Below are 26,674 nucleotides of genomic sequence, written 5' to 3'. Positions count from 1 at the left end.
AGGCTGATGACATGGTTTGATTAACACAAACCAGGATTTTTCTTTAGAAGCTGCAGAACCTGTTGCCTATTTACTGTCAGAACAGTTTAACATCAGCTGTGCTACAACAAAAACCATTGTATTTGACAGACATTCTCCAGTATTTAAATGAACAATACTAAGTAACCCCATACAACAGGTCAACTCATTCAGCTATTGGAATGTATATTTTACAGCCAACCTACCCGGGTGGGTCCATGGGGATACAATTCCACTTAAAAAAAAAAAAAAAATCAGACATTCACCAAAGGCTAGGCTGAACTGCTTTTACGGTCAAGGCAGCCAACTGGTGGTTTTTAAGAGCGCCTGGCTGGGAGGAAATTCCCCTCCTCCCCGTTTAGCCAAGGGGATCCTAATCCCTCCTCCCAGCCTGCTGCTTGCTCAAGATTACAGGAGTCTTGAGATTCTGAATAAAACTGCCAGCTGTCTTGACAGGAAAAGAGATAAGAGAAACATTCCTGAGAAGAGGGAGTGGCCTGAGGTAGCTGGGAGCAGAGTGGAGCTCCTGGAGGGAGCCGAGGGGATAAAACTGAAAGAAGAGATACACCCACAGAACAAGTTCAGATAGGTGAACAAAGGCTGCTGAGCGCCTGGGTCGAGATAGGATAACAAGGGGAGACCAGCGGGGTGGTGCAGGAGGAGGACAGCCAAGGGGTGACCCACTGCGTGCGTGTGTCAGGGGAGGGTGCCTTAAAGGGCTCAACTACCCAACCTGTTTCTGCCTTTGGATCTAGGGTCTAACTCACAGGGAGAAACCACTGCTTCTACCAATTGGGCAACTGATGTAAAAGAGCACAGACACCACCGAGACTGGCTCTCAAGCTATGGAAGCACCACAGGTACATCAGAGATGCTGCTCTGCTCCTGAAGAAATTATTGCAAAGTATGAAGCCAGGGAACAGGTAACAGCCTTCAGAATGTCTCAGGCCCAAATTATCTTCTGTGTTCATGGCACGGAACCTTAGGGTCTCAACTGAATACTCACCTGAGTATTTGAGCAGAGTCAACATTACTTTTTGAGAAAATAATTTGGCCTTGTTTATAAGGAAAACCCCCCTGTCCCATTTCTGCACCAGAGTAGAGAATGTCTAGTACAGAATGTCAGGTTCTTAAGAATTTTAAAAACATAAGGTCAGCTCTGTCACACAGGAATCCCTGATGTCAAAAATGGGGCTCTTTTTTAATAAGCACCATGGAATATCAGCATCTCAGATACCAGTAGAGAATTCAATTATGAAATGACAGCAGTTTGCTCACCAAAGCATGGCTGGAATATGTTAGGTTTAAGAGATCTGTTAGGGCCGAGGGTCAAGTAGAAAAAAATTTGTGTTTTAATAGAAAATTATGTCTCATCTATAGCCTACACTTCTAGATAATCAGATTCTAGCCTGGTTCGTTGCCATGGAGCTATTTTGTGACTCTCTGTGAGTTTTATGTAACTGATAGATATGTACATTATGTCTGATCTACTAGTGATTTTAATTTATTTCCTCTCCCACATGGAAAAACTAGTTTTGTCCCTATAAACTCGGGACTAGTTTACTCCTTATAAATTTGTGTTTTGACTTTTCCTTTAAACGGTTAAACATATGCCTGGTTCCCTCATATCATATGATTTGTTAAAAAAAAGTCTTTAGCACATGTTTATAGCTCTATGGGAGTTATGATTTTACCTTTTTCTGAAAATTATCTTTTACTGTCTCTTCCGCTAGACTCTCAAAGCACTATTTCTCGACTAGCGGAAAATGGGACACTAATAGTTACATGTTTTACAAAATGTTCAAGTGACCCAAGGAATCTCTGAAGGAAATCTGTCAAGAAGAAAATTATTCCAGCCTAGCTCAAGCTCTGCCACTAGCCTGACACTTTTATTGTTTATCTTGACATTCTGGTGTTTTCTCTGGTGCCTCTGTTCTTTCCTCCTCCCCCAAATTCTTTTAGGCTTGTTCTCTCTCTGGAGAGGTAGCTTCAGGGCTTCGGAGCGTCAGTAAAGCAAAGCTTGCCAGTTCCTGCCTCTTCCTGTACGTTGCAAACTGCCCTAAGTCCTTTTGTGAAGAAGGTGGATTATATTAATCCATAAAATAATGGTTTCCCCCCCGCCCTCCATTTTCCAACTATCAAATAGCCAAAAGAACTGAAGGTTCCCCTGATGAAGTTGAACATGGCTAATTTTATCTAAAAATGACATTTTCCGGATGTAAGGAACGGTTAAGAACTATAAAGAAAACTTATTTTGCAAATTTTGCTCAAGTGCGGAGTATCTTGGGTGTTGTGTTGTGACTTAGATATTAATGTTTGCCATTCAGTCAGTGCTTACCGAGGCCCACTGTGAACAGATAACCATGCAAGAAACTCAGCCTCCAAGACCAAGTAAAACAAAATCTCTGTCTTCAAGGAACTCGCAGGAGAAAAAACACGTATACGACTAACCACAACATAGTCTGAGATCGCTGCCATACTTAGTAGTATGAACACTATGGGAGAAACAGAAGAGGTCCAAAAATGAGTATAATTGCTTGGTAAAGAAACTTATCTAGAATTTTAATTGAAGGGTTGTCCAATCACTTTACAGATGAGGAAACCAAGTCCCAAAAATGTTATAGGATCGCAATTCATCCATAATATAAGCACAGATAAAAATTAAAACGGGTGATTGCACTGTGACTGAATAGCACAGACATTTCACCTCTTAAACTATAGCTGCTATTTTGTCTGTACAGTGAATTAACCTGCAAAACGTGTTGCAGTGTTTCTAACCTACTTGTGAATGTAAAGGAGTCATTTGTAAAAGGCTTTTGGCAGGCTAATGTCTCAGGCCTGGGGGAGAATTTGCTGTTATCTGAGCTGTTATCTGAGCTGCAGTCTTGGGAGGTCTCCCTGGGCTAATTTGGACAATCTAGTAGCTGGGGAAGTTGGGATGGTAGTGGTGGTGGTACCCCTAGCAGTGTCTGTCTCCTGGGCTGGCAAGAATTAAGCGGAGTGAGGACTACAGCTTTTTTGGCTGAGGTTCAAGGCTGGGCTCCTATCCCAGCAGGGAGCTAGGGTGAAAACCAGAAGCTGGGCAGAAGGCCAGTCAGATCAAATGGTAGCTCATTCCCAGGAGTCTCAATTCACCTCCAGGAACACTGGACAAACTGCTTCCAGATTCTGCTCACTCATGAGAAGGAAGCTTCTAACATATGGACCGACTGAGCCATTCCCAGCTCAGGGCTGAGATGGGGAGCAGCTGGGTAGGGCTGGGACACTCAGGGATTGGCAAGGGTGAACACTATCTGTCATAGACTTGGGGTTTCTTATAAAAATATACCTGTTAGGAGAGAATACAAAAAAGGATAAAGAGGAAAATTCAGAATTAACCATGAATTTAAACACTTCCAGGCTTTTCTATGTGTGTGTATGTGTTTGTGTGTGTGTGTATATGTATAAATACACATGTATATACACACACATATGTATAAATTAATTCAATATTGTATATATTTATTAAACTTTTTCCACCCAATATTTTGTGCACATTTTAAAAATTATTAAATGTATAGTTTTATTAGAAATAACTTTTCTTATTACACACATATAAGGGACAGTTGTCTAATTTGATATTCCGCCCTGTTTGTATAATTAATTTTAACCCTAATCACGGAGAGAATTTAAGAGTTGAGAGGGATGTGACCCTCTCCTGTCACCCTCGTTCTACAGATGCAGAAACTGAGGTCCAATTTGATTGAGTGATTTGCAAGTTTAAACACAGCAGGTTTAAATAGAACCAAGGCTAAAATCACTCCAGGGTACTTTTCTGCTGTATAGTGATACCCTGAAATATTTATTTCATGTGTGTATGGCTTGTCTGCCTTGCCAGACTACGAGTTCCTTGAGGACTGAGTTAGCGTTATGTGGTACTTTGCTACTTCAAGTGTGTCTTCAGACCAGCCTTAATGGCATCATCTGGGAGCTGGTTAGAAATGCAGATTCCCGGGCTCCACCTCAGGCCTTATGAATCAGAAACTACAGCTAACAAGATGCCTAAGTGATTCATATCCACACTAAAGTTTGAGTAGCACTGAGGGTTACGGTCATTAAGTATTTGTTGTTCTTATGGTGTTTGTGTCCCTGCCAAATTCATATGTTGAAACCTAATCCCCAATGTGATGGTGTTTGGAGGAAGGTCTTTGGGAGATGATTAGGTCACCAGGGCTGAGCCCTCCATCTGTGAACCAGGAAGTGGGTCTTCACCAGACACTGAATCTGCTGGCATCTTGATCTTAGGCTTTCCAGCCTCCAGATCCATGAGAAATACACTTCTGTTGTTTACAAGCTACCCAGTCTCTGGTATTTTGTTATAGCATCCCAAACAGACTAAGACAGTGGTATTACTTAAGTCTTTTGTTCATAGCAATAGAAACTGACTCCAGGTACCTTAAAGCAGAAACAGGAGTAATAGCATTTGTTAGAAGGAGACTGGTGTATTGGAAACCAAACCTTAGGGGTTAAGCTTCTAAGGGACCTTAGAAATGGGACCCGGCTGACCTTTCCTGTGCGGCTCTACTGTAAGTGTGATGCCCAGTTGCGATGTCTTTCCATTCTAAGTTTTAAATGTGCACGTGCAAGAGAAAGCGGGGTGAGGCGGCGAGGGAGAGGGGGAGAGAGAGAGGGTGGGGGGAGAGAAAGAGAATATTTTTGCTTAAGTTAGGTTTCTATTCTCTTGATCAGTGACCAAGGTGCAGGGTCATGTTGCAGCATGGACACTGGATGCCATCCCTATAGCCATAGACATTCCTCAAAATGGGAGAGCATCGAGAGGCAGGAACAATTACAAAAGCTGCCTGCTGTGATTTATAAACTAAAGTGGTCCCGCTTTCCAGTAATAATTGTGCATAGATGTATGAGAAGAGCCTATTTCTAAGTCTTTCCCCCTCTGTGGCCCCTATTTCTCTGATTTTCATTGTTGCAAGTTCTCCATCAAAGAGAGCATACATTCTACTGATTTCAGCAATTAACATTTTGCTAATGACACCCAAATGCGCCTCCAGCTTGAATCTCTTTTCTGAGTTCCAGCCTCCAATCTCCAAATGTTGTGTCACTACTTAAATTTCAACATCGCCAAATTTGGGTTCATCATATGTCCCTCCCAATTTCTTTACTTTTATCAAGATGTGACTGTTTTCCATGATAACTAGCATCTGTGGCTCCTTTCTTGTTTTCAAATGTCAAATCCTGAACTTTAAAATGTGAATTTCTTTAATATCTCCCTTGCATCCTTACTGCCAGCCAGAATTCAAATCCTCACCCTCTCTCATTTAGATCAAGGCCTGTTGCCTTACCATGACCCTCCTCCTTTCCAGGCTTTCTGTCTCACCATTAGATTTTTCTTAGACTTTACTTGTATCATCCACTGCCTACTTCAGAAAATATTTAATATTATTTCAGGACATTTTATATATACATCTGAGGTCATCAGCACGAGATAACATTAGTAACTCAAAAGATCCCCACTGTCAATGATATACTTAAAAATTATTTGAAAAAACAATTTTCCTAGAAATATTCTATGAGATAGATAGCCAACCCTATTAGAGATGAATAGCATAGTGTTGACATAAAGAACAATATGTTAGTATAACCATTAAACTATTAAAGGAAAAACTGTTTCCTCTACTCACATAGACACTCTGACACCAAACCTGTGGGTTTTCCACACCAAGCAATTTTCCAATTGTCTGGACACCCACCTGGGTGTCCTATAATTCAGTTATGACATTAACTACCTGGAGTTAGTGCAGACCCCACAGGTCAGTGCTCCGGCCCACAAGACTGCCCCTCACTTCAGATGCCAATCACAAGTCCAGATTGTCAACCTGTGCTTCTGACTAAATGGCTATGTCAACATTTTCCTAGAGAGAGGAGCATGATTTTATTCAGATGCTTAAAAGAGTTTTTGACTAAGAAGGGGATGTCTTCTTCATGCATAGATTCCCAGCACCTAGCACAGAGCCTGTTATAATAATAGGTATGCAATAACGATTTCTTACATAAGTAAAGCTTATTTGTTTATTTCTGAATTCCTTTGCATTTATAGCTTTAAACTGTCAGATAATTAGTACTTAGTTATAGACTATTCTTATACTATGCATTAATTGTTATATAATTCATTCATTATTTCATTTTAGCTCATCTTTTCCACTAATCTAGATTGTAAGGACAAAGATCATGCCTTATGTTTCTTTTCTTTGTCCCATAGCACCCAGCACAGTACCAAGCATCTAAAAATTTTTTTAAAACTCTGGTAATTGACTTGTCTTACAAGCTCATTAACCAAGGAATTTAATTTCTATGTAGTTAAACAGCAAATTTGAAGGGCAGATCCACAAATGGCCTGGTAATTATGATGGAGACCTGAGCAATTACTACATCATTCTAAGGCAACTTTCAGGTCTTCGCACTTACGGGGACACAGAAAAATAATTATTAATTTGATTCATGTTTTTTCACTGTCCACATATTCATTCACTGATTTATTTAACAAATATTTGTTGGGTTCCTACTATGTATCTGGCACTGCATGAGGCACTAAAGAAATAAAAAGGTGGTTGTTCCCTGCCATTGAAGAGTTTATAGCCTAGTGTAGGACTAGACCTGTAAAGATTAACCGTAATGCAATATGTTGAGTGCTGTTATGGAACTAGCTACAGGGTGCTATCAAGGAGTGAATAAATGCCTATAGAAGTCATATACGTCTTTATAGAAGAGGTGACATTTGAGCAAGTTTTGAAGGATACATAGTAGTTGCTAGGCAGAGAATGATCACAGCTTATTTCAGACAGAGACTTGGAGGCAAGGGAAAAAATTTGTATTCATTAAATAAGTACGATTGAGAAGAGGCCTGAGTTGGAGATAAATTATGGGAAGTGGGTGATTCCACAAACATTTCTGAATATACATGGCAGACACCCTACTGGGCAATGGGGATGCAGCTGTGAATCAGACAAACATAAGCCTTATCTTCTGGAACTTACAATGTAGCAGAGAGGACAGAAGTTAAGTACACAGTGCAATGTGGGCATTTAATAGGAGACCTTATTTACTCTGAGAGGGAGGGAAGGTAACATTTAAGCTGAGCCCTGAAAGATATACAGGAGCTGGACAGGAGGGGTGGGAAGAGATGGGGAAGAAGATAGGAATATATAAAAATTAACTCAAAATGGATCAATGACCTGAACATTAAAACTAAACGCTGTAAAACTCTTTGAAGAAAATGTAGGGGTAAATCTTCATGACCAGGAATTTGACAACTAATTCTTAGATATGACACCAAAAGCACAAGCAACAAAAGAAAAAAATAGATAAATAGACTTCATTAAAATTAAAAACTTTTGTGCATCAAAGGGCATTATCAAGAAAGTGAAAAGACAACATACAGAATGAGAGAAAACATTGACAAGGTACATATCTGATAAGGGTTTAGTGTCCAAAATATATAAAGAACTCTTATAACTCAACAACAAAAAGACAAACAACCCAGTTTAAAACATAGGCAAAGGACTTGAACAGACATTTCTCCAAAACAGATATACAAATGACAACCAAGCATATGAAAGAATGCTCAAAATCATTATTCATTGGGAAATACAAATCAAAACCACATGAGATACCACTTCATACCCACTAGAATAGCTATAATCAAAATGTCAGATAATAACAAGTATTGATGAGGATGTGGAGAAATTGGAACCCTCATACATTGCTGATAAGAATGTACAATAGTTCAGTTGCTGTGGAAAACCATTTAGTGGTTCTTCAAAAAGTTAGGAATTAAGCTACAGAGTTACCATATGACTTGCAATTCCATGCCTAGATAGATATATACCCAAAAGAAACTAAAAACAGGTATTCAAGCAAGTGCATGTACAAGCACGTTCATAGCAGCATTATTCATGATATCCAAAAGATGGAGATAGCCCAGATGTTCATTGACAAATGGATGGAAAAACAAATCGTGGTATAGATATACAATGGAATATTATTCAGCCACAAAAAAGGAATGAAGAACTGATACTTACCACACATGAATGAACCTCTAAAACATGTTAAATGAGAGAAGCTGGACACTAAAGGCCACATATTGTATGGTTTCATTTATTTGAATTGTCTAGAATATGCAAGTCTACAGAGACAGAGCAGTTTGATGGATGCTGGGAGATGAGGAGAGGGGAGAAGGGGAGAAACTGCTTACTGGGTAACGGGCTTTACTTTGACTTTTTTTTTTTTTTTTTGGCCAAGCCCCACAGCTTGTGGGATCTTAGTTTCCGGACCAGGGAACCCGCACCCTCAGCAGTGAAAGTGCAGAGTCCTAACCACTGGACCACCAGGGAATTCCCTAAAGAGTTTTACTTTGGAGTGATGGAAATGTTTTAGAAAAATATAGAGGTAAGGGCTGGACAACACTGTGAATGTAATAAATGCCACTGAATTGTTCACTTTAAAATGGTTAATTTTGTTCTATGTGAATTTCACCTCAATAAATTACTTTAAAAATTCTGTTATCAGTGATCTATAAAGCCTAGGGTGGTGGAAATTATCTGTGTGAAGGCAGGAAGGCTCTAAAAGAGTTTGAAGGATTGAAATAAGATAATTGTGGCCAAAGCATAATAAACTCAATAGAATCACTAAAAAGTAGGTTCTACTACTTGCCTTTGCCTCTTGGCGTAGGCAGAGGCCAATATTGAGGTATTAATAGTAAGGAATTTGTTGAGGTGAAATAAGCAGAAGGACGTCATGATATAATTCATGTCTTTTAAAAGATTACTGTGCTGTGTAGAGATGTTAAGGGGTCATGGAGCATTCAGGGAGTCTGTTTGGGAGGTTATTTTAGAGATCTAAGCAAGAGACAATGGTGGCTAAATCTAGGATGATGGCAATGAGAAATAAATGGACATGAAATTGTCCATTGAGACAATATTTCTCCTAATTATTGAGAAATAATTAGGAGCTTGATGTTTGATTAGATGTAGGGGTAGGATTGCCAAATAAAATACAGTGAAATGTCAATACTTGTGAAATATTAATACAAAAAATTATTCATTGTTTATTGAAATTAAAATTTAGTTGAGGATCCTGTATTTTTAATTGCTAAATCTGGTAACTCTACATGGAGGGTAGAGGAAAGAGAATTCTGACGTCTAAGTTTCTCTCACCAGCACCTGGTAGGTAATATCTGTTCTTACTGAGACTAGGAACACTGGGGGAGGAGTGTTCCAACACTTCTTGGAGGAGGGGGACATCACACATTCAATTTGAATTGTAACCATATAGTCAGTAGACTAAGATTGGTAGAATCACTCAGGGAATGTTTGCAGAGTGAAAAGAGAAGAATGTCCAGGATGTTATAGGATCACTGGTAATTGAAAAATGATCAGAGAAAAAGAAGCCAGTGTAGGAGACTGAGAAGTGGCTCCAAGACTGTAGGATGGGATCCAGGATGGTGATGGTGTGGAAACCCAAGTTGGAGAGGGCTTCATGGAGGAAGGAGTGCTCAATAACAGGGATCCCCAACCCCTGTTGTGGTACCAGTCCGTGGCCCATTAGGAACCAGGCTGCACAGCAGGAGGTGAGCAGCAGGCAAGTGAGCAAAGCTTCATCAGCCGCTCCCCATCACTCCCCATCGCTCACATTACCGCCTGAACCCTCCCCCTATTCCCCTCCCCCCGCCACCCAGTCCATAGGAAAATTGTCTTCCACAAAACTGGTCCCTGGTGCCAAAAAGTTTGGGGACCTCTGCTCTATAAGGTCGAAGTTACAGAGAAGTCAAATCAATTGGGACTGAAAAGAGACAAGCAATTTTGGCAATTAGGAAATGCTGGGGGACTTAAATAAGAATTCCATCAGTGTGATGTTGTAGGGGGAGGAGTGCACAAATCTAAATTTAATGGGTTATGGAATGACCAGGTAAGGAAATAGAAGAAGCTGTAAATTAGTAATTAAGGGAATTTTGCTGGAATATCTAGTCAGACAGTGGTGGCGGTAAAGAACATCAATTCTAAATTCTGTATGTTGTCTTCGTCTGTTAATTTTTTCTGCAGAGCACTGAAGCAAAAAATTAAGAATCCGTTTTCTAGACTCTAGGCAAACATACAATGAAGGAATTTAGTTTTTCAAGATACTTCCTTTTGTTCTGCAGAGGAAGACCACAACTTTTTGTATGTGAATCAACTTTGATGTAAGTAGTAGTACTACAGCTAGACTCTAGACAAATACAAAATGAAGTGTTTTTTCCCCTGTTCTTAAAAAAAAAAAAGAAAAGATTTGTTTGCTTTTCAGTCCCAGTGATTTATTTTTTATTTTTAAAATTTTCTAATTAAAAAGAAATTTCCCAGTGATTTTTATAGCCACTCTTTTGAATATCTGGAGGGTTGATTAACTGTATTTATCACTTTATAATATGCGGGGCAGGTGTGTTTATGGCTCTATGAGCTAGAGATAGGAGACTATGTCTAAATGCTAAGTCAATTAACATTGATTTGGTACATAGTGAAGCATATACCATGTTATAAGAAAAATAAATATAACTTAAAAGCAAAGAAACACTAAACACCCAGTTAATTTATGGTGAAGCATACTTAGTTTATGATTTTGGTTAATACATAGTTTAACGGGAACAGTGTTCTGCACTCATTTTTATTAAATACTGTAGGTGTTTGCTGGGACAGGAGGTAATAACCCAAATACAGTTAAAATGACCATAAAATTATGGTCTCCACATGGGCTCCCAAGGATGGGTCTGTTTGAGGATTCTAGTCATCAGCATTGGGTGGTCTGCTATTGGTGCATGATACTTAAATAGAGCTTTTTCCCCCTTAGGTCTGTAAGGTGTTAAGGTGTTTTCATAAAACCCCATAAACCCTTGTTAAACACTTTTTTTTTCATAAAGTAAACTTCAATCTTTATTTGACGTGTTTTCTGTGGCACTATTTTGGCATTTTAACAAATCCTTTAAAGAATCACTCTAGTAATTGCATACACCTCTGGGGTGGGGGGTGGAGGGGTGTTTATTCAGGTTTTTGTACATCACATGCCTGATCCACTAAGCAACAAGCACAGCATTTTGGAACATTTTAATTTAATAAGGAAAAAAAATCAAAAGAATCTCCAGGTGGAGAAAGTTAGACTAATATGGGTGTTGCATATTAACTGATTGAAAGGAAGGTTTGACTACCAACTGAATTAACTATAATTCAAATATATAGGATTATTTACTGCCATGAGGGCTTCCCTAAACACTGCAGAAGAAATAGCAGCACTTTTCCCTACCCTGATACTCATCGTTCCCTTTCCCTGATTTATATTTTCTCTAGAGCATTGCCTTCGAAAATAGTGTATAATTTATTTGTTGTGTTTACTATTTTTGTGTCTGTGAGAATGTAAGGTTTATGAGAAAGGGACTTTGTCTTTTTGTTCACTGTTGTGTATTTAATGTCTAAGACAGTGCTTGGGACATAATGGCACACAATAAATATTCATTGAATGAATGAATGAATGAATGAATGAATAAAGGAGTGAAGGAGTAAATTACATTCCATTTGTGTTCCAGGATAGAGTGTGAACTTCAGCTCTCTCAGAGTCCAGATTTCATATGCATGTAAGTTTCTCTTAAAGATCTCATTTCTCTCCCCTTTCACTCCACATTTTGAATCACAAAATCTTGGCATCATTAAGAATAATATTTGTATGTTTATAGGAATCATGTGAAGTCAGACCATGCAGTATTTAGTATAAATGAATTTGCACTCTAGAGTTTCTTCCAAGTAAAAACAGGTGGTTATGTTAACTTTTTCTTTTTTTCTTTTTTTACTTTAAAAGAAAGAAAACACCTCAGTTCACAGCAATGTTGATATTTGCAGACTCTGTATTTCTTAAAAATATTTAACTAGGGAGGAAGATTCTGGGAAGATGGCAGAGTAGAAAGCACCAGAAATCTGTCCTCTCACCTAGACAACAATTGCACTGGCAGATGCAATTATTTTGGACCTCTGGAGTCTGTTAAAGGCTTGCAGCTTCCAGGGAAAGTCTTTGACAATAAATTGCAGTTAATTTTAATCAATTTCAATTCAGCACAATAGCAGCTCCCCAGCCAAGGCAGACAGCTGTGTACTTGATCTTGGAGCAACTTGCATGCAGCTTGCAGGAACCAAGGTAGACACTGAGGACTCTGTCCTCTAAATATTGAAGATCTGTGTTCTGATTGCTTCTTCTGATCATGGAAGTGCAGACACAGAGGTGGCCAGCTATTATTTGCACCACCCCCCTCCATTGTTGCAAGCCTCTCCCCCCCGGTTCAAGTGACTTCCAGGGGAGGTAATGAGTTGGCACCCCCCCCTTTTTTTTAACCCTTCTTCATTTTTCTGTTTTCCCCCTTTTTGGGAGTCAGACGCTGAAGCCTAGGACATTCAAAAGCAGCTGTATATACAGAGGAAATTAGAAAGTCATTACACATGCCCGGGGAAAGGCACAGGCTCAGAAAAGACCTGCAAAGACCTTAAGTTTACACCTCAGGGCAAGCTTAAAACAATCAAAATAAAACAAAAACATAAACCAGCAAGCCCTTGAGAAAGGAGGAGATTCTAATTTCAAGAGATACCACATTATTAGATTCAAATATCCATTTTTCAACAAAAGAAAATCTCAAGGAATATAAAGAAACAGGGAAGTATTGCCCATTCAAAGGAAAGAAATAAACAAACAGAAACTATCCTTGAGATAGACAAGAAGGTAGACATACTAGACAAAGATTTTAAAACCACTGTTGTAAAAATACTCAAGGAACTAAAGGAAGATGTGGGGAAAGTCATATAAACAATGCATGAACAAAATGGAAATGCCAATAAAGAGACAGAAAATTTTAAAAAGATGCCCAAAAGAAATTCTAGGGCTGAAAAGTACAATAACCGAAATGAAAAATTCACTGAAGGGATTCGAAGGCAGATTTCAACAGGCAGAAGGAAGATTCAGCAAACTTGAAGATAGGATAATTGGAATTATCAAGTCTGAGGAACAGAAAAAAAAGTAAGATTAAAGAAAAGTAAACAGAGCCTAAAGGACTTGTGGGACATCATCAAGTGGACCAACTTACACATTGTGGGAGTACCAGAAGGAAAAGAAAGAAAGAAAGTGAAGGAGAGATTATTTGAAGAAATAATGGTTGGAAACCTCCAAAATTTGATGGGAGACAAAAAGATAAACATCTAAGGTTGGAAATTCCCTGGGGGGGCATTGGTTAAGAATCTGCCTGCCAATGCAGGGGACATGGGTTCGATCCCTGGTCTGGGAAGATCCCACATGCCGCGGAACAACTAAGCCCGTGCACCACAATTACTGAGCCTGCGCTCTAGAGCCCACAAGCCACAACTACTAAGCCCATGCACCACAACTACTGGAGCCCGCAAGCCCTAGACCCCACACGCCACAACTACTGAAGCCTACACACTCTAGGGCATGCATGCCTCAACTACTGAGCCCATGTGCTGCAACTACTGAAGCCTGTGTGCCTAGAGCCCGTGCTCCACAACAAGAGAAGCCACCACAGTGAGAAGCCCGCGCACTACAACAAAGAGTAGCCCCCACTTGCTGCAACTAGAGAAACCCTGCATGCAGCAACGAAGACCCAACGCAGCCAAAAAAACAAAAAAACAAAAAAAAACCCTAAGGTCAATGAAATCCAAGTAGCATGAATTCAAAGAGATCCATACTGCTATCATTATAATTGAACCGTTAAAATTCAAAGACAAAGAGAATCTTAAAAGCAGCAAGAGGAAAGCAAATGGTCACACACAAGCGGTCCTCAATAAGATTATCAGCAGATTTATTATCAGAAAATTTGGAGGCAGGAAGGCAGTAGGTGGATATATTCAAGTGTTAAAAGAAAGAATCTGTCAACTAAGAATCCCAAGAATCCTATATCCAGCAAAACTGTCCTTGAAAAGTGAGGGAGAAATTAAGACATTCCCAGATAAACAAAATCTGAGCGAGTTCTTTACCACTAGACCTGCCCTGCAAGAACTCCTAAAGGGAGTCCTGCAGGTTGAAACAAAAAGACACTAGACAATAACTTGAAGCTTTATGAAGAAATAAAGATCTTAGTAAAGGTAAACATATGGGCAGTTATTAAAGTTAGTATTACTGTACCAATAGTCTATGACTCCATTTTTTTTGTCTTCTGCATGATTTAAGAGACTAATACATTTTTTAAATTTATTGTTGTAAAAGCTAGTATTATTATAACTTTTGTTTGTAACTCCACATTTTGTTTTCTACATAATTTCAAAAGGCTAATCCCTTTAAAAAACCAAAATATTAGTTTAAGTTTTGGACACACAGTGTAAAAAGATATAATTTTGTGACACCAGTAACTGAAAGGGGTGGGGACATAGCTATAAATGAGCAGAGTTTTTGAATGTTTTTGGAGTTAAGTCAGTGTGAATTCAAATTAGTGTTATAAGTTTAGGATGTTAAACGTAATCATCGTGATAACCACAAAGAAAATAGTTATAGAGTATACATAAAAAGAAATTAGAAGAGAATTAAAACCTTTTACTACAGAAAAATTAACTAAATACAAAAGAGACCGTAATGCAGGAAACGAGGGACAAGAAAGCTACAAGGCATATAGAAAACAAATAGCAAAATGACAGAAATCCCTCTTTATCAACAATTACTTTAAATGTAAATGGATTAAACTCTTCAATCAAAAGACAGAGATTGGCAGAATGGGTTAATAAACAGATCCAACTAAATGCTGTCTACAAGAGAGACTCATTTTAGATCCAAAGACACAAATAGATTGAAAGTGCAAGAATGGAAAAAGATATTCCACGCAAATAGTAACCAAAAGTGAGCAAGGGTGGCTATATTAATATCAGACAAAATAGACTTTAAATCAGAAAAGTACAAGAGACAAATGAGGACATTATATATTAATAAAAGGTTCAATACAGCAAGAAGATATTACCATTATAAACACTTACGCACCTAATAATGGACCATCAAAATATATGAAGCAAAAATTGACAGAATTGAAGGGAGAGACATTTCTACAATAATATTTGGAGACTACAATATTTGACTCTCAATAATGGATAGAACAACCAGACAATATAAGTTAGGAAATAGAGGACTTGAACAACGTAATAAACCAACTAGATCTAACAGGTCTAATACAGGACACTCTACTCAATAACAATGAAATACACATTCTTCTCAAGTGAGCATGTAATGAATATTTTCCAGGATAGACCTATATTAGGTCACAAATGAACTCTCAGTAGATCCAAAGATATATCATACAAAATATCTTCTCTGACCACAACAGAATGAAGTTAAAAATCGATCACAGAATGAAAACTGGAAAATTCACAAATTTGTGGAAATTAAACAACTAATGGATCAAAGAAAAAAATCACAAGGGAAATTAGAAAGTACTCAGAGACTATGATAGAATGAATGTTTGTGTCCCCCTCAAATTTGTTGAAAATCTAACCCCCAGTATGGCTGTATTTGGAGATGAGACACTTAGGAAGTAATTAAGGTTAAATGGGGTAGTAAGTATGGGCCCTTGATCTGATAGGATTAGTATCCTTATAAGAAGAGACACCAGAGAGTTCTCTCTCTCCCTCTCTCTCCCTCTCTCTCTCTCTCTCTCTCTCTCTCTCTCTCTCTCTCTCTCTCTCTCTCGCCTCACCAAGGAAAGGCCATGTGAAGACACACTGAGAATGACCATCTGCAAGCCAGGAAGAGAGCTCTCACCTTGATCTTTCCAGTTTCCAGAACTGTGAGAAAATACATAATTGTTGCTTGAGCCACAGAGTCTGTGGTATTTTGTTACAGCTGCCCTAGCAGAGAGATTTTGGTACCATGAAGTATGTTGCTGCTGTAAAAATACCTAAAAATATGGAAATGGCTTTGGAACTGGGTAATGGGTAGAGGCTGGCAGATTTGGGGGATACCTGCTAGAAAAAAAGCCTCAGTTGCCACGAAGGGACTGCTGGTAGACATATGGATTCTGGTGAGGGATCTTAAAGCAAAGAGGAGAGCCAGAGAGAAAACCTCCATCTTCTTAGGGAATATGTAAATAATCATAAGGAAAATGTTGGTAGAAATATAGATGTTAAAGGCCATTCTGGTGAGGTCTCAGATGGAAATGAAGAACAGGATCCTGGAAATTGATAAAAAGGCAATCCTTGTTATAAAGTGGCAAAGAAGTTGGCTGACTTGTGCTCTAGTATTTTGTGGACGATAGAAGTAGTGAACAATGAAATTGGATATTTAACTGAGGAGATTTCTAAGCACAATGTTGAAGGTGAAACCAGGGCCTCTTGACCACTTATAGTAAAATGCAAGAGGAGAGCTATGAATGAAAGAAGGAATTGTTAAACAAAACAGAACCAGAATTTAAAGATTTGGAAAATTCTCAGCCCCTCCATATTGCAAAAAATGAGAAAGCATGTAGTAAGGAGAACACCAAGCATGTGGTTGGACAGCAACTCAATGCAAAGATTATGGGATTGTAGGATCAGAAACCCTGCCAGTTTGAACTGAAGGGGACAGGGGTGAACTAAATGAAAGAAGGCTGTTGGAATTCTTAGATTCAAGAGAAAAGGACAGTAGGGCTATTTGGCTGTGAACATGTGCTATTCGTTAAGAAAAGGGAAGAATGATCCTGAAGGTGATTCAGAGATCATCAGGCTCACAGCCTCAGTTTCAGTGGCCAGACAGCCTCCCCTCAGCAGAGCTGTGGGGACAAGATTCCTGCCTGGCAGAATTGCAGGGGTGTGACCCTTGCCCAGTAGAGCTGTGGAGATGGGTCCACTGCCCCAGTGAGTCCAGAAGGTGGGACAGCCACCACAGTGGGTCCAGAAGGCAGACCATAAAACAAAATAGGACTATACTTGGGCCTTAAGCTCTAATGGAATTTGCCTTGCTAGGTTTTGAACTTGCCTGGGAGCCATCGTTCCTTTCTTCCTTCCAATTTCTCTCTTTTGGAAAGAGAATGTCTACTCTATGCCTGTCCCACCATTATATTTTGGAAGAACATAACTTGTGTGGTTTACAGCTGGAGAGGAATTTTGCCTCAGTATGAATTGTACCTGGAGTCTCACCCATATATGATTTAGATCATTTTCAGATGAGGCTTTGGGCTTTGGACTTTGGGGCTCTTGATATGGAATGAATGTATTTTGCATGTGAGAAGGGCATGACTTTTGAGGGCATAATGTTATGGACTGAATGTTTATGTCCCCTCAAAATTCATATGTTGAAACCCTAATCCCGGTGTGACTGTATTTGGAGATGGGGCCTCTAAGGAAGCAACTAAGGTTAAATGAGGTAAGAAAGGTAGGGTCCTGATCCAATAGAATTAGTGTCCTTATAAGAAGAGACATCAGAGAGCTCTGCCTGCCTCTGTCTGTCTGTCTGTCTGTTTCTCTCTCTCTCTCTCCACGGGCACAAGAAGAGTTTGTGTGAGCACACAGTAAGAAGGCAGCAGTCTGCAACTCAAAGGGAAAGTTCTTACCAGATACCAACTCTGTTGGCACTTGATCTCCAGTCTCCAAAACTGAGAGAAAATAAATTTTTGTTGTTTAAGCCACCCAATCCATAATTTTCTGTTACAACATCCCAAGCAGACTAAGACAGCAACAAATGAAAATGAAAGCACAGCATACCAAAACTTATGGGATGCAGTGAAAGCAGTGCTAAGGGGGAAATTTATGGTTATAAACACTTACATTAAAAACCCAAAAAATATTTTAAATCAATAACCTTAACTTTACAACTTATGGAACTAGAAAAAGGAAGAACAAACTAAACTCAAAGTTAGAAGAAGGAAGGAAATAATAAAGAGTAGAACACAGATAAATGAAATTGAAACTAGAAAATCAATAGAGAAAAATCAACAAAACCAAAAGTTGGTGCTTCAAAATGATCAACAAAATGGACAAACTGTTAGATAGATTGACTAAAAAAATAAAGAGAGAAGACTCAAATTACTAAAATCAGAAATGAAAGTGGGAACATTACTACTGACTATAGGATTAAAAGGATTATAAAAGAGTACTATAAGTGATTGTATGCCAACAAATTGGATACTTAGATGAAATGAACAAATTCTTAGAAACACAAAACCTACCAAGACTGAATCATGAAGAATTAGAAAATCTGAATAGACCTATAACTAGTTATGAAATTGAATCATTAATCAAAAATTTCCTAACAAGAAAAGCCTTGGACCTGGTGGCTACACTGGTGAATTCTACCAAACATTTAAATAAGAACTAATATCAATCCTCATATTTTCCAAAAATTGATGAGAAAGAAATACTTCCTAACTCATTCTATGAAGCTAGCCTGATAACAAAGCCAGACAAAGAAACTACAAGAAAAAAAATGTAGGCCAATATCTTATGAATGCTGATGCAAAAATTGTCAACAAAATACTAATAAACTGAATTCAACAGTATATTAAAAGGATTATACACCATCACCAAGTGGGATTATTTCTGGAGTGCAAGAATAATTTGACATATGAAAATCAATCAGTGTAATATATCACATTAACAGAATGAAGGAAAAAAATCCATATGATCATCTCAATTGAGGCAGAAAAAGCATCTGACAAAATTCAATACCCTTTCATGATGAAACCATTCAACAAACTAGGAACAGAATGAAACTACCCTAAAACATAATAAAAATAATATACAAAAAATCCACAACAAACATCATTCTCAATCATGAAAGGCTGAATTCTTTTCCTCTAAGATCAGGAAAAAAGTAAGCATGTCTGGTTTTGCCACTTCTATTCAACATAGTAATGTCCTAGCCAGAGAAATTAGGCAAGAAAAAGAAATAAAAGGCAGCCAAATTTGAAAGGAAGAAGTAAGATTATCTCTGTAGATGTAGATTATTTTTCTGCCCAGGGCTCTAGGGCGATATACTTTATTTCTCTAACTCAGTAAGTAGAATTTCTCTAGTTTTTTTTTTTTTTTTTTTTTTTTCTTATAAAGAAGTACTCCTGGATCCCTGATGTTATGCCTGTAGTTCAGTTTTACCTCCCTGGGTAAAAGTCTATCCTTGAATTTCTTTTCTTTCCCGGGCTTGAAACTCTAGCTCCTAAACAGTAAGACTCATCACTAGTCCTGATTACCTAGTGAGCCCCATATTTTTGGCTTCAGCTTACCACTTGTATTAGTTTGATAGGGCTGCTGTAACAAAGTACCACAGATTGGGTGGCTTAAACAGCAAAAATTTATTGTCTCACAGTTCTGGAGGTTAGAAGTCTGAGATCAAAGTGTCAGCAGGGTTGGTTCCTTATGAGGGCTAGGAAGAAAAATCTGTTTCATACTTCTCACCCAGTTTCTGGTTGCTTTGCTAGCAATCTTTGATATTCTTCATTGTGTAAGAGCATCACCCTAATCTCTGCCTTCATCTTCACATGATATCTTTTTACATGTGTGTGTCTATGTCCAAACTTCTCCTTCTTATAAAGATACCAGTCATATTGGATTAGGGGCCTGCTGTACTCCAGTTATGACCTTATCCTAACTTAAATACTTACATTTCCAATGAAACTATTTCTAAATCAGATCACATTCTGAGGTACTGTGGGTTAGGACTTCAATGTATGAGTGTTTGGGGGGGCACAATTCCACCCATAACACTACTCTTCAAGTTCCTTCTTCATTTCTAGCACCTGCATATTTCTCATTTTTAAATTTATAACTCAGCTATTTAATTTTGTTTGATTGTACTATTTTATTCAGCATACCGGTTTATATTTGAAGTGAGGGGGCAATGTCCCACATCAGTACAATCCACTAGTTGGCTGGAATTTTGTTCTTCCATGATTTAAATGGTGAGAAAATTAAAAAAGAATCATCAACTAATATTTTAAAAGAAATTAATAAGGGCATAAAAGAAGGAACACAAAATTTTAAAAAGATATTAGCAATAAAGAAACGGTAGGTTTGAAAGATAACTTAGGAAAACTTCTAGAAATGAAAAATGTAGTCATTGGAAATATAAAATTCAATGGATACATTAAGCCGTATGTTAGACACAATTGAAGAAAGAGTTAGTGAACTGAAAGATCAATCTGAGAAGGTAACAATAATGCAGCACAGAGAGGATAAATGGGGGAAAAGGTAAGAAAAGAAAAGAGTAAGAAAGAGGGATTAAAACATGAATTTTAATTTTAAATTAATTTAATTTTAATTTAAAAGTTAAAATGAGGAGATCTAACATTTGCTTCATGAGGAACTCCAAAAAATATAGGAGGAATAGAGAGAACTAACAATTCCCATATATGAAGAGATAAAGGCAGAGACTTTTTCAGAATTGAGAAAGGCATTGATTTAGAAAATGCCAACTGTGGCTAATTCCTAATTATTCAAGAGTTGACACTTGCCCCACTCGCCTAGGTAAGGAAACTCTAAGGAAGATCCTTAATTTTGTGTTGGTATTTCTGGGAAATGATTTTGTTGTAGAAGAGGTTGAAACTACTGGCTATGAAGTAAAAAGACTTAATCTGAAGCCTTCTTACATTTTTCTCCATTTCCAACTTGCATTACATTACAATAATACAAATTATGCCCTTTTAGTTATTGAATGATCCATTATCAAAGTAGAATTTAGTGCATTTGTGTTATTGAGCAGGTTAATGAATTAAATAATATATTAAGTTCAACTTTCTCTTTAAAGAAAATTTAGAAAACGTTTAGACTGAAGCTATGGCCATATATTCTTAGGGTGTGTTTTACAGTGCTTAACTAGTACATGGTTCTTATTCTGAATGTAATACTTGTTTTGGAATTTAAACAATAAACAATATTTTATACATATTTTTGCTTAAAGTCACATTTTGTCATATTTGGCTGCAAAGCATATGGTAGAATCAGCACAGTGCCTATCCAATGGAAATATGAACGGGACCACACAAAACGGTTCCACTGTGTCATTTTGTTCAATGTGGCTTCACGAAAATAAACTCTTCTCACCACAAAAACTTGCTTGTCATTTCCCACTTTTTAAAATGATCACTTTTAACTTCATTTCCAGCACCTTATCCCTTTTCTAACCATTGTCTACTCTAAAGTGATTTGAAGATTTGTTTATTTTGCTTTGGAATCCCTCATTCTTCATTTTTACCACATTTCTAACTATAAAATGCATATTAAAACATGTTAAGCTTTTGGGATAGTCTGATGTTGGTAATGTAAGATTTTTGGCTCATTCATTTAGACTTTTGTGGTATTCGTATTTTCAGTATATTTGATATTTTTCTGTGTTCTAACTTTTAGAGATTTTCTTTTAGCACATAATTGAGAACTGGCTTAACTCTCCAGAACATTCAACTTAAACTTTATTCAACTTTCTTTTTCAGTCTGTTTATGAGACAGTGTATTTATGGGCATTTTTATTTCCAGGAATCTTAGATTTTCTTTATGCTAACCCAAGACACAGAACTGAGCTTCAAAACAGGCATGAATTACTTCCAGATATCAGAATAGGTGAGAGACAGAGTAATAGCATAAAGTTCCTTGCATCAGCAGAAGAGCAAGACTTGGGCAATCATGATACCGTCTATTTCCAGTCATTCATAGCCTGCACTTTCTAAAGGGTAACATCCTAAACAGGACACAATATTCTAATAAGGACTTGATACAGAATATTGTTGAGGGGAATTTTAAATGCCTATTACCATTCATTTTAATATATTCTTATATCACATAATGCTTTTATTATACTTGTTTTTTTCTCAACTTCAGCACCATTGAAAATTTGGACCAGATAATTCTTTGTTGTGGGGAGATTTTGTTGTGTGTAGTATGTATAGTAGTATCCCTGGTTTCTATCCACTAGATGCCAGTAGCACCCTCCTCAATCATGACAGTCAAAAATGTCTCCAGACAAATTGCCAAATGCATCTTGCGGGGTAAAATCATCCCTGGTTGAAAACAACTGGTTTAGGGCATTATATTGCTAACTCATTCTTCTCACATTCAAATCTAGTCTTGACCCTTACTCCCAGGTGTTTTTCTTTTGTCCTTAATGTTTACCTGTCAACTGTACTTTATTCTGTATGTGAATGATTTATTTTCGTTTCTAAGTATAAGTATTTTGTCTTCATTTTTCACCTCATAAGAAATTTACCCATTTCATCAAAGTCATTTGAAATTTATTTTTGACAGAATACAAACAACTGCATATATTCAATTTTTTTATTTTGAACATTAGTAAAGATAAGAAATGTAGGGATTATCCCTGTCAAACACAGCTTAGAAGTGTTCTCCAAATTGATAATGTATCACTAGTAATTGCCCTTTGAATGCAACCCCCAAATCAGTCATTCACTTCTTTAATATACACATGGCCCCAAGCCAACTTTTCTAAATGTCTTTAACTTTGTTTTGTGAAACAATCAAAATGCCTTATCAAAATCAGGAGAGATTACATCTCTATTTACTCCATATCTCTTTGGTAGAAACAAATAATTGTCTCTCAACGTTTCTTTTTCACACAGTCACATTGGTTGCTTGCTAGTGATTGAGTGGAATCACTCTTGAATTACATAGGAGAGCACTGTATAGTCTATGCTATTCTGTGAAAATGGAGTATGCTGAGGATGGCCAACATCTGTCAAAAGCACCCTTTTTATGAATCACAGATGGTGAGAAGTGGCACTTCTCTTATAGACACACAAAACCTTTATGGTTGGGCTATGAATAAGCGTTGTCAAGCATCTTTTCCCCCAGGTTTCTTCCATCCCTCCCATTCTTCCTTCATTTATTTATTGTCCACTGACCTATTTAGTCAACTAATAATTACTGATTACTCACTATGTATCAGGCATTAAGAACACAATGATGAAAACAGTAGGGACCTTGCCTTCAAGTAGCAGAAAGACTAATTTGGGGCGTGGGTTGAGGGAGACAAGTGAACAGTTATTTATACTACAATGTGCCATATGTGGTGATATATTCCTGTATTCCATTATAGGAATATGCAGGAGAGGTGGTACCAGGGAGTGCTTCTCAGAGTGATGTCTAAATTCAGAATTTAAGGTGGAGTAGGAATTATTCTGGAGAAAAAGTGGGAAAGATATTCCAGGTGAAAAGAGTGGAATGAAAGAAGGCATCATTGGGGAAACTCAAATGGTTCAGTCTAGATGGAAAATTCTCCTCTTTCATCAGAAATAAATTGAGGAGGAAACACTGAATATAGACCACCCATGATTTATATAAATATAGTTAGTGCCACAGCTCATGACTGTTTTTTCCTCCCAAGTTTCTACTGGTAATGGGAATATCTAAAAATTGCCACATCATTTTTGTGTGGCTATTTCTTAATGGAGACATAGATGGTTTTTCTGAAGGAATATCAGCAAAAACTCTGTTGCCTGACATAATGCTGACTTTGGAATCAGAATTAATTTGTTCCCCTATTTCCCTATGATAATAATACTGTAATACCACATTATGCTATTTTATACCAATATTTTTATTTGTCATACTTAGTGAAAGAAGAAGGTAGCCAGTATATACCCACTGCTTAAATCCCAAGGAAATTAATGTTCTCTTTCATTTATTCACAATAGCTATGCTCTCTTTTCTTCCTACGTCTTTTTTCTTTTCGCATTTCTTATTTTCTAATTCATTCTTTCTTGATCTCTGGCCTTAGAACTCCTACCTTCATCCTACCGTATCTTGTTATATACTGGACTAGGCTATGCTTGCTGTTCTCTAAGGGGATAAAGAATTAGATCACAGATCATAAATAATCCTCATGTTTGTTTGCAGATGGACAGAATCATTTTTTATAAACATTTTTTTTCAATTATTAATTTATTTATTTATGGCTGTGTTGGGTCTTCGTTTCTGTGCTAGGGCTTTCTCTAGTTGTGGCAAGCGGGGTCCACTCTTCATCGCAGTGCGCGGGCCTCTCACTATCGCGGCCTCTCTTGTTGCAGAGCACAGGCTCCAGACGCGCAGGCTCAGCAATTGTGGCTCACGGGCCCAGTTGCTCCGGGGCATGTGGGATCCCCCCAGACCAGGGCTCGAACCCGTGTCCCCTGCACTGGCAGGCAGACTCTCAACCACTGCGCCACCAGGGAAACCCGGGCAGAATCATTTTTGTACCAGTTTATTTTAAGTTGAGAGCAAAGACTAATCTTGCTCATTTTTATTTGGTAATTTGAAAAATTAAACCAAGACATTGATCACCTACCTGAAAATAAGCAGCAATTACTATCCTACACTTAACAGATAAGGAAATGTGTAAAATAAGCAGTGGACCTGCAGAGAATTTGTAGTAAATCAAAGAACCTATCAATAATCAAGCATGATGCATTGAATGGACTCTGGGTGTAATTTATTTATATAAAATAATCCAATTACATTCTTTCATATGACCCTCCTTATAGCTGAAAAACCATGATATATTCTTGTACATTTTAGTGATGACTGATATTTCAGTGATAGTCGATATTTCTAGAATTTGCATTGGGAAGATACAATTTGCTGTCATAAAGAAACTCTCCTTGATATCATAAGCATGTGCTGCAAAACCTCTCTTGGGAAGGATTGGCTCATATCATTAGGCATCAATATCTAAGGTAGCCTGAAAAAAGAAGTGAGATGGCCTTGGTTTTGTGTAGGCACAATTTGGCCCCCAAAGATGTCCATGCCCTAATCTCTAGAACCTGTGAATATGTTACAGGGCAAAGAGGAATTAAGGTAAAAGACAAATTTTGAAGTTCCTATTCAGCTGATCTTAAAATAGGTGAGTCTGATGTAATCCCAAGGGCTCTTAAGTGTGCAAGTGGGAGATAGGAGAAGTCAGAGCAGTGGGACGTGAGAAAGACTCAACCAGCCCTTGCTAGATTTGAAGGTGGAAGGATGCCACGAGCCAAGGAACAAAAGCAAACTGGAGAAGCTCAAAAAGGCAAGAAAATGAGTCTCGCTTGGAGCCTCCAGAAAGGAGTGCAGCCTGTAGACACACTTATTTTAACCCAGTGAGACTCATTTCAGATGTCTGACCTCCAGAACTTTAAGATAATAAATTTGTGTTGTTTTAAACCACTACAATTGTGGTAAATGGTTACCGTAGCAACAGAAAACTGATATAGAATAACAGAGAGGGAGTTGGGACCGGAAGGAGGATTCATCTAAGTGGATTCTGCCATAACGCCAATTCTCTTGTAATTTAGGGGAAAAAAATATGTAAGAAGAATTAGAGCATTGGAGTATCAAAGAAGATCTCTTCTAACTAGACATACAGCCTTTGGTAATGGCAAAGTCTGATGTAAACTAAATGCATCTGAATAAAGGACTTAAATTTTGCTAAATTCAATCAACTATTGTCAATTATATACTGAATTTCCTATAGTCAGGAAATAGGAAATTTTTTTTTTTTTGCTTTTTTTTCTAGTAGATAGGAATATGATCACATTCAGCATATTGACAGCTAAGTTTTGATGATGCTACAGCAATCAGTGGATCAGTCGTTGCACACTCAGGGTACATTATGAATTCAATATTTCCTGTTTGGAATTTTTGTTGTCCTGAAATTTTCCTGTGCTTTATGGAAATACTGCTTCCTAGGATTCTGGTTTAGTGGGAAACAGTGTTAACTATAGGATCCCCAAGAAATGACACCCATGGAAAAATATGAAGTCCTATACCACTTCAGTAGAGTTGGGCATAAAAACTGACACAGACATTTAGAATATCCAGTGTCACTTTCCTCAACTAGTCTATCAATATTGCTAACATTCATCCCACTAAATATATGTGAAATGCATGGTATCCTGTTTTAATAACAAAGTGGGAACTTTCAGCTATGTGGAGCGTATTTATTTTCTAAGATATTACCTTTCAGAAAAGAAAAGCATTGACAGTTTCTTGCTTGCCACTAGGAAAAAGGTATTCTACTGGCTTGGTTTCTGCACTTGTATATCACAGTAAAAATAATCTGCTTTTTCTTTTAACCCCTATTACTTCATTTTCATTGCAGAAAATTATTAACCTAGGTTCCTGATCGGTATGGTAAATCGATGGAAAAATTGGTCCCAATTCTTTATCCCTTCTTGTAGTGATACCCTTCGCAATATGATTTTATAACATCTTACATCAAGAGTCCCTTGAATCTGGGCTGGCCTTGTGACTTGCTTTGGTCAAAAGAATGAAGCAGTAGCACCTATTATGAAATTTGGCTTTAAGAGGCCTTGACCATTTCAACTCTCTCTTGGACACCTGTCTTCACTGTGAGAATAAGTCCAGGAAACTTGCTTGAGGATGATAAGCCACAGGAAGTGGATCCAAGGCATCCTCACGTCTAAGAGCCAGCACCCAGAAGCATAAGCAACACCCATAATTGACCTACGGCTCACCAAAGAGGGAGCGGGGAAGCCACACAAGACCAGAAGAACCGCTCAGCTGAGTCCAGCCTAAATTGCTGTCAGAGAACTTTCAGGTAAATCGTGTTGTCTTAAGCTATTACCTTTAGGTTGGTTTGTTACACAGTCAGAAACAGCTAACTGTAGTAATATGTTTTATGGGGGTCTATGAATGCACTTAAACTTTGTGTAAAATTTGGT

General features: G+C 37.8%; 1 protein-coding gene across 5 annotated transcripts in view; it reads left to right on the top strand.

Annotated features, from left to right (window-relative positions):
- ANAPC10 (anaphase promoting complex subunit 10) overlaps window positions 1–26,674 on the top strand; it is a 220,044-nt gene that overhangs the window by 108,208 nt on the left and 85,162 nt on the right. For 2 of the 5 annotated variants that reach the window (XR_014243970.1, XR_014243971.1), the window contains exon 5: window positions 774–11,668. The gene's annotated coding sequence lies outside the window, so the exon portion shown is untranslated. The remainder of the gene's footprint in view (window positions 1–773; window positions 11,669–26,674) is intronic. The other 3 variants (XR_014243967.1, XR_014243968.1, XR_014243969.1) reach the window with 3 other exon arrangements.

Source organism: Balaenoptera borealis (assembly GCF_965194805.1).
Source record: "Balaenoptera borealis genome assembly, chromosome: 4".
Classification (NCBI taxonomy): domain Eukaryota; kingdom Metazoa; phylum Chordata; class Mammalia; order Artiodactyla; family Balaenopteridae; genus Balaenoptera; species Balaenoptera borealis.
Note: the sequence above shows the minus strand (reverse complement) of the source record. Positions and strands in the feature narration are given on the sequence as shown.